The sequence below is a fragment of the Pempheris klunzingeri genome, chromosome 1 (assembly GCF_042242105.1).
Source record: "Pempheris klunzingeri isolate RE-2024b chromosome 1, fPemKlu1.hap1, whole genome shotgun sequence".
Lineage (NCBI taxonomy): Eukaryota > Metazoa > Chordata > Actinopteri > Acropomatiformes > Pempheridae > Pempheris > Pempheris klunzingeri.
In genome coordinates, this window is record NC_092012.1 from 6121124 (window position 1) to 6129443 (window position 8320).

At 39.7% G+C, this 8320-nt stretch overlaps 1 protein-coding gene across 1 annotated transcript in view; it reads right to left on the reverse strand.

The window, feature by feature from the left end:
• Nucleotides 1–4819, reverse strand: part of madd (MAP-kinase activating death domain) — a 48870-nt gene extending 44051 nt beyond the window's left edge. The window contains exon 1 of the mRNA XM_070854528.1: nt 4606–4819. The gene's annotated coding sequence lies outside the window, so the exon portion shown is untranslated. The remainder of the gene's footprint in view (nt 1–4605) is intronic.
• Nucleotides 4820–8320: the final 3501 nt, after the last annotated feature.

Genomic DNA, 8320 nt, shown 5'->3' on the forward strand with positions numbered 1-8320 from the left:
CATTATGAGGGATGGGCACCAAAACCTGACCACCAACTCCTGATACCTTAGACTGCCGAAAACAACACACATACACATAATTACATTATACTTCATACATATACTGTACAACCAATCATGTTGAAACAGGGGCAATGAAAAAAAATCCCACGGTGTGAAAACATATTTCACAGGATGAGCCCACATTAGCAACTTTATTAGCTGTCTAGTGAGAAAGAAAACCTACAGCGACAGGATCTACTGTTACCAGGGCGTCATGCAATGGCGAACAGCCTTTACTCTAACAACAACTGCAACATTCAGAAACTCCACCCTGAAATACAAACATTTTACCCAGAGCACTTTTCACTGTCTCTTAAAGGCTGTTATCCCTGCACTGATAAGCTAGTGGACCTATTGTATCTAGTGGTTAATACATAGTAGATACCACAACGTGGGGGAGAAAAAAGTTTGACACTATATGTAGAAAGCACTACTATGTGTCACAAGTTTAAAATGATCAGACCTCACTTGTCTCGTTACTTGAAAGCAAGAATCCAGGCTGAGAAAAAAAAAAAGAATATTAACTAGACAATCTACAAAAAAGTCTGCAGTGGCTTGTAGCTTAATTTCATTTACTTATTTGTGTTACTGTACAAGCCACAGCCAATTAAAAAGAAAGAAATGTGTAATAAATAACTATTAGAATTGGAATTTATTAAGGTGTGCATATTTCGTGCACATTTTCCTCAGTTTCAGCGCTGTTATTGGAGCTGCTTTTGAATGGAGGTCTATCAGACAAGGTTGTATCACTGACCAAAATGCAGCATCATGTTTCCACAACGGTGTCAGTGTCCACTGGACACATTTCAGAGACAGCAGATCTTAAAGCAGTCTGACACATTTTATATTGTTTTGTTCATTTTCCCTGGATTTTGGACTTAGGACTTTAGTTACGTGTGTTACTGACTTTCCAATATGTTTCTCTCTCAGTAGCTTCAGCTTTAATCTGAATAAAACATGAAACCCCTGATTTAATATGACTGTGTGTCCGGTGTAGATAAATGTTTCACATTTCACAAGTTAATTTCCTGCTTCAGAGACGTGACATGGTCTAGCAAAGACAGACCAGACACACAATGTCCCTGTAGCTTCCCATGAATGGGACCTTACAGTCACACATCCTCACACAAGCTGTCGTTAACCACAGCACAGGCAGCGAGTGACGCAGATGTGTCCAGTGCACATTAGGGGGGACTTTATTGCAGAAGGCTTCAGAGAAATTATGGATTTAATTATATCTAATAGCTCTGACTGTGAATAGAAGGGAGGAGCCATTCACAGAGGGACATAAGGCAAATCTGGACACAAATCTAGAGCACAATGCCAGCATTACTTAGACTTGTGAGGAGTTTTTTTCTCAGCTGGTCTCAGTTTCATAGAGATGCCTCTACAAGACCTACACACGCAAACAACACCATGAGCGAGAAGATTGGCTACATTGGCCTGTTTCTGTTTTGTAATTCTAAATGTCTGCCACCAGGTCCGATTCCAACAAAATGATTTATCCCGCCTTATCCCAGCTGTCTTCCCTGTCCTCCCGGCGCAGCTGCACTGCCCACTGCAGCGCTTGGTCTGGCTAGTCTGGCTGGAAATCGGCCAGGAGGAGCCTTAGGTCCAAGATGGGTTAGCTTAGCTCTTATCCTGGGTCTGCCACAACACCCACTGTGGCACGTGGTCCAAGAGATGCAGTAGAGATGCTGTGAGCCCGCTGCTCTTAACCCAGCCCCCGGGCTTCATATTCTAATGTGTATTTCTATTTTTCTGTGGTTTCTGGAGGTGCTGAAATGCAGTCTTCATTCTGGCAGACACTACTGCTTTTGTGCACAAGCACCACCAAATCAGCACAAAATGAAAGTTCCTTGTGGCTGCTTTAATTATTGTACAGATCAGAAAGAGTACATTTACAACACTGTGCATGACAAGTTGGTGTTGAAACACAGTTTAGCCACTTAAGTTACGAAATACGTTATTTTGTTCTCCACGTTTGAGAAGAAATTACTTCAAATAATCGATAGGGTTACCACAAGTAATGAGTAAACTAACAGTGTCTAATCCAGCAGTATTCAATGTGTGCAGTGGCCTAAGAAGTTCAAACAGAACTACATAGTGGGCTGAAACATGTCTTGTTGAGTCAGCTTAATGTCAGCACTCGTCACATTTGGCAAAATTATTCAAATACACTGTAAGCCTGACAGTCTCCTACTGGCTTCTGCATGTTAATGAACAAGAAGACTAAAGTTGACCGTCATTTAACATAAATGAGTGAAGAACTGAAGAACACATACTCTCATGTTGAAACACTCCAATTTTAAAACCTAGTCTTTACGCAATTACAGCTATTTCTACACACATGACACAGCTCTGTGTAAGTAGGAGAGCAGTAACAACTTGAACCTTCCTCACTGCACTGGCTAATTACAGAGAGAAAATAATAACATAATATATTCCCACAGCGAGGGCTGGGCCTATGCAGAATACAAATCCAGCCCTTTTTATCTTACAAAACCATCAGGATAATGAATCAGGTCTGGCAACGTGAATGCTTCCTGGTGCCAAAATGGCTATTTTATGAAGCAGCAGAGCTGAAAGCAGAGCTGGAGACAGACTCATCCAGCACAGAGATACAGGACCACAGCATTATTTTTAGATGAGGACGGGCGGACCACACCACTTCACTGATTGAATTTAAGGGGTGAACTGGGTATTGAACCTCGTTACTCCCTCTAAAACAACAGAAGAATAGATATAAGAAATCTCCACATCACCGTGATCTTCAAAGGTGAGATAATGCTGTAGGTTAACACAACAGATGAATCTGGTCAGAGCGGTCTGCAGGCAGCACTCACTGTTTATATAAGCGCAGAGCGGAGATAGATATGATTCACAGGCCTCAAACATGGACTGCATTTCTTGCCAGTCACAGAACAGCAGTGGCTTGTGAATCAGGAACGTGTAGGTTAATGAAGTATTGATCACGGCATTCTCATTTTTAGATTACAATCGTTTCTTATTGAGCCAATAATGCATTGTTCCATGGACGAAAAGACATAAGAATTATTTTGGTCCCCTGTCAATAAAACTAGTTAGCACAAAATGATAGCCTGTACCTCTTCAGGCGTACACTGACAAAGTACCAAAGTCTCCTTGCTATTTATATATTAATTCTATTTAAATCCTAGAAGAGACCTGGTGAATTGCCATATTTTCAGACCTCATCCAATCTGTGAGCCTCATTTCTGGTTGCAAAAAGTATCCTGTTACCTGCTTGTGTACAGGAACACAATCGCATGTGTTCACTTTTCAGCCACGTAGTAATCACGGTAGTCGGGTGCAAGGGCGTGGTGACAGGTTACATTTGGGTCATGTGCCATGATGCAAGCTGTCACATCAAATTGAGCATGGCAAGCTTTTACTTTTTCTTACAGTAACAGGGAGAGAGCTCAGAGACATCACAAGACTCCATCTGCATTGTAAAACCACACAGTAGAGCATGAGCTACTAAAAAAAAAAAAACCTCCAGTGTGCGGTGGATGATTTAATTGTCCTGTGCAACCATTTGTCATTGTGTTATTGGACATTTTCTTAAATATACTGCCATAAGGCTTTGACGTGCATGTTAAATCTTACTGCAGGATCAATTTGGTTGATATTATCTTGTCTTAAGTCATAAATATGGATCTAGTCTGTAACATTCATCTGTCTTTTCGGAGCATTGGGTCCTGAAATAGAGCTTTCTGTTATTTTTGACCTGATTTATACAGGACAGTATGGCATTACAAGATATATGACAACACATCTTAAAATGTATATGAATACCTAGCAGCAGGGTGATGTAGGTCCATTCATACTCTCCTACATTACACAGGTTTTTCACCTTAGTGACATCGCTAACTAGAGTGTTATCTCTGTATTTACCCCAGCGACATGGTCGTTCAGTCCATTTCACGATTAAATTAACTGCCTTATCTCGTCAGTCGTGTTCTTGTCGGAAGCTGGTTTGACATTGTGAAAGATAACACACACAACTGCAAAACCATATTTTAGACGGGATGCCGCGGGATTTCGATGTCAAATAGCTACGAGGTGTATTATAGTGGGGGGTTTTATTCAAACCTAACAAGCTAACGTTAACTTACTGTGGAGATTAGGGCACCGACAGACGCCGGGAGGAGGATAATAAATGTGATAAGGCAGTGCCAACGCCTCCTGGTAGTTCTCTGAGAGCTGTCCGTGTAGCTGTGTTATCCTTTTTTTATATATCCATGCCAAGCAGTAAGGCCCTGGTTCGTCCTACATGTTTCACCCCAAAGATGCATCCTCTCACCTCCACTCTGCTAGCTTCTTGGTTTCCTACGTCATGGGTGGATTAGCTAGCTAGCTAGCTAGCTAACGAGCTAACTAGCCGCCTAGCTGCTAACAGTAGCTTGACCGAATTGTCTCCTAAATAGTCACCTTGTCAGGATGTTACATTGGGTGGGAGCAGCAGAAAACAATTCAGAGCATACGCCACAAATGCCGTGGATGTGTTGAAACGGCGCAGACGCTGCGTTAGATCAGCCTTACCTGCTTTACATTAGCCGATTAGCCGCTAACGGGCGCTGCGAAGCCAGCTGCTGATGACGGCCTGGGTGGTGGTGCCCTCCTCGGTCACAGAGGGAGGGAGGCAGCGGTGTCTGAATTCAGCCTTATTTCTTTAATATTACTATATATATATAACTGGAGACATCAGGCATCGGCTCACGGCTATATTAAAAAAAAAGCAGCCTTAGATACTCCGTCTATCTGGTTCGCAGCATGATAAATGGTGATGTCCGCCTCCCTGCTCGGTCAGTTACAACCTGCCTTCACAACATCCTCTTCATCATCATCAGTCTGCAGGGAGTTCCGCATACTGAGAGTCCGACAAACAAGCCTGCATGACCACTTAATGCTCCCATCAGGGCTGACATTAGCGTGTCTGTGGTGCTGCTTCACTCAATAATCTCACTAAACAGTCTGCAGTATTTTAGAGCCAAACAGGGCCGGTCAAAGCGTGTGGGGGGGCCTAGAAATAATATGATCTGATATCCAACCAACCACCCCTGAAATGTGCAACTATATTATTGTTAAAATTACTGAGAGGTAATTAAACCTTGGCAAAAATAAAAATGAATACTAACTTTAATATTACACTATTATCAGGGTTAGGAGGGTTTAAAATGTATTCACCTGCAATTGCATACAATTATTAATTAACGTAATCTAAGTATCACAAAATTAAAGTAATATAATCTGATTACTTTCTGCTACTTTTGGATTTTTGGTACTAAATATGAAAATAAAGAGAGGATATACGGCCGCACCACATTGGCTCATTGTTCTGGATGCTGTTGGCATCATTTATTTTGATTTGATTTGCAGGGCAGTATATTGGCCTTCATTTGAAAATGCATTTTAAAGTCGTAATCCTGCTAATAATCCACATTTTCATTAAATGTATTGGTTATCCAATTATATCATTTTTTTTTTTTATCTGTAACTGTAACAGAATACAGTTACTTTTTCTGTACCAAAATTACATAAAGCCATTCCATATATCTATTACTCTCCAACACTTACTAGTATTACCATTAAGATACTGGTACACAAATTTGGTAATGGGATCATAAAATGTGTTGTAATGATCTATAAATATAGTGTAGTATAAATCCCCTAAATCCCAAAATGTTGCATAGCATTTATGAAACGTGTCTGTAGCATTACAAACATGTTGGGGTAAAAGAAAACAAACAAGCCTGATGAAAACCAATTAAAGGAGACTGCATGGATTGTGTCTGTACGTCTATTAGTAGCCTGAACAGCCTGGAAATCCTTTTTTGGGCCCTGAGGTTTGATAAGTGGGCAGAGCAAGCAACCGTTAACAACATGACAGTTAGAATTACTTAAAAAAACAGTAACTGGATAAATTAAATAGTGATACTAGCTATTACTTTAATACCAGCATTAGTTTTGAGACGACAAATTTGATTTTACACCCTCAAAAATGTGTCACGATCAGAAGTCATTTTATTGTGCCCCTTTGTTCCAAAATGTGGTGTAGACCTACTTCAATATAATACCACTTTTTTTTTTCTGTAATACCACCACATTCCCAAATAGTAGCAATAGGGGAACATTTTAGGATGAAGGGGTGTTTTTAACATTTTGAAACTCAAAGTCAATTTATTAGCTCTGTTTGGAGCTTTCAACCACATCTCATTGGCTTTCAAAGCAAATTAAAATGTAATACCTTTGGGTCAAACTGCTGTTATTAAGATCAAGATGAGCATTCATACTTTTTTATAGGCTGTACAAAAAGAAAAGAAAAATAATGTAATGGAGGAACTCCATTGATTTTGCTCATCAAAGTCTGTTTACGGTTCTGGGGAAGTCGAACTGTTGTTGTGTTGTAGTTGTATAAAGCCTGTAATGACTCCAGAGCGTTCTGAGTGTAGGTCAGTGACCAAAAAAGTGAATTTGACGGATAGCATTAATATTATTCTTACTATTTTCAAATTTAAATATTGTGATAATATTGTAATCTTGAATTCTGAATGAAAATCTAACATTGTGACAGCACTATAGGAAATAAAGCAAAATGTGGAGGTATCCGACCAGCAAACAAGTGATTTTGATTCCAAACAAATCAGCACTACAGCATAGCTTTAATTTATACTGTACATACAAAACACAAGGTCTTCAAGAGTTACAAGTATTAAAATAGGTTTGCATTTCTATATACCAATAATGTTTACAGTGTCACTCTGAAGACAGGAATTAAGAGCAGATCAGAAATGACAATTACAGTATATACAGTACAATTAACCTCGATACCTACAGCGTCAACATAACATGTTACACTAGGAAACACATTTAGGAGCCAGGAGCTGATGCTTTTTGCTCATTCGATCAGAGTACAGCACACAATGATAGAATTATTTCATCAAATTCCACCTGTCACATAATTGGGGATTCAACTGGGGCAGGGTGGAAAGTTCACCCCGATATCACAGAGGCTATTTTTCAACATAATGCTCTGTGGCCAGAGATGCCCTGCAAGCAGCAAACCAAAACCCAAGAGAAAAATCTCACATTTCATTGCAAAAGGGACCCAAATGAAAGCCAAGTGAAACTAAATCTCTGGTATGGTTTCAACATGCTGCGCGCTCCAGCATTTATCTGCTTCTTTTAATATTGATCCGTCTGTCAAAAGGAAAACCATTAAATACGTTACTAAAAGGTTAGAGGGGTGTAAGAAGATCAATAAGTGAATAAAAACGTTCCCATTTTTAGAGCATCAATAAAAAATGGATTTGACAGTTTTTGAGAGGGAAGGCAAAAGGTGTGATACAACATGTGGTCAGAGATTAAGTGAAAAAAGTGATCTCTTATACTTAAAGTTTACTGGTATTACATGTAATTCAGGCAACTTTCAAATTAGGAATCCTTAATTCTTCTTGTTGTCTTGTATAACTGGGCCACACTTGTTTGCAGAAGCAGAGACATTTACTCAACTGAAGCCTTTTGTCAAGCAACTGTAAAAGAAGAGGAAGTTAAAAAAAACAAAAAAAAAAAAACACTCTGGTCACTATTGTTTCTGTGATGATTCTGCAGGCTCAAGAACACACTGTACTGCACCACTGCTCATATATATATATATATAAAAAAAAAAAAAAAGAACATGGGAGGAAAACATCCATTTGTTTGTGTTCACTCGACCAACCAATAGGTGGAGCTCGCAGCGTTTTTGTCCATCTACAACCTTTTCTCTTGTGGTGTAAGCTGGAGGTCAGTCATTACAATCAACCAGCTCGGTCAAAGATGCTGATGCACCAGGCAGGAGCAGAGAATTATGCTCAAATGCTCCAATTAGCCAAAATCTATTTTATATGATCACAGATGAATTGAATGGCAAATACAACTTTGGCAGATTACTCACCAACTCATGCTTTTACCATTTACCATTCTAAGACACATGCTCCTGTCCTGTGCACTGGACAGGAATATTCAACAATAGAACTTTTTCTACAGAAGGCTTTTTAGCATGTAACAGTAAGGAAAGCACAGATCATCAATCATAAAATAAATCGTAGCTGAATTCCATTTAGCTGCTGCAGTTGCAGGGTCCTGGTGGCTCACTGGGACAATGCGAAAGAGCCTTTGTTAATGTTATAAGAAACACCCGTGCTTTTCCCACTGTGACGAGTCAAAGCGTCTGCTGTGAAAAAGGCCTGTCTTTAAAAAACACGAATCGACCATC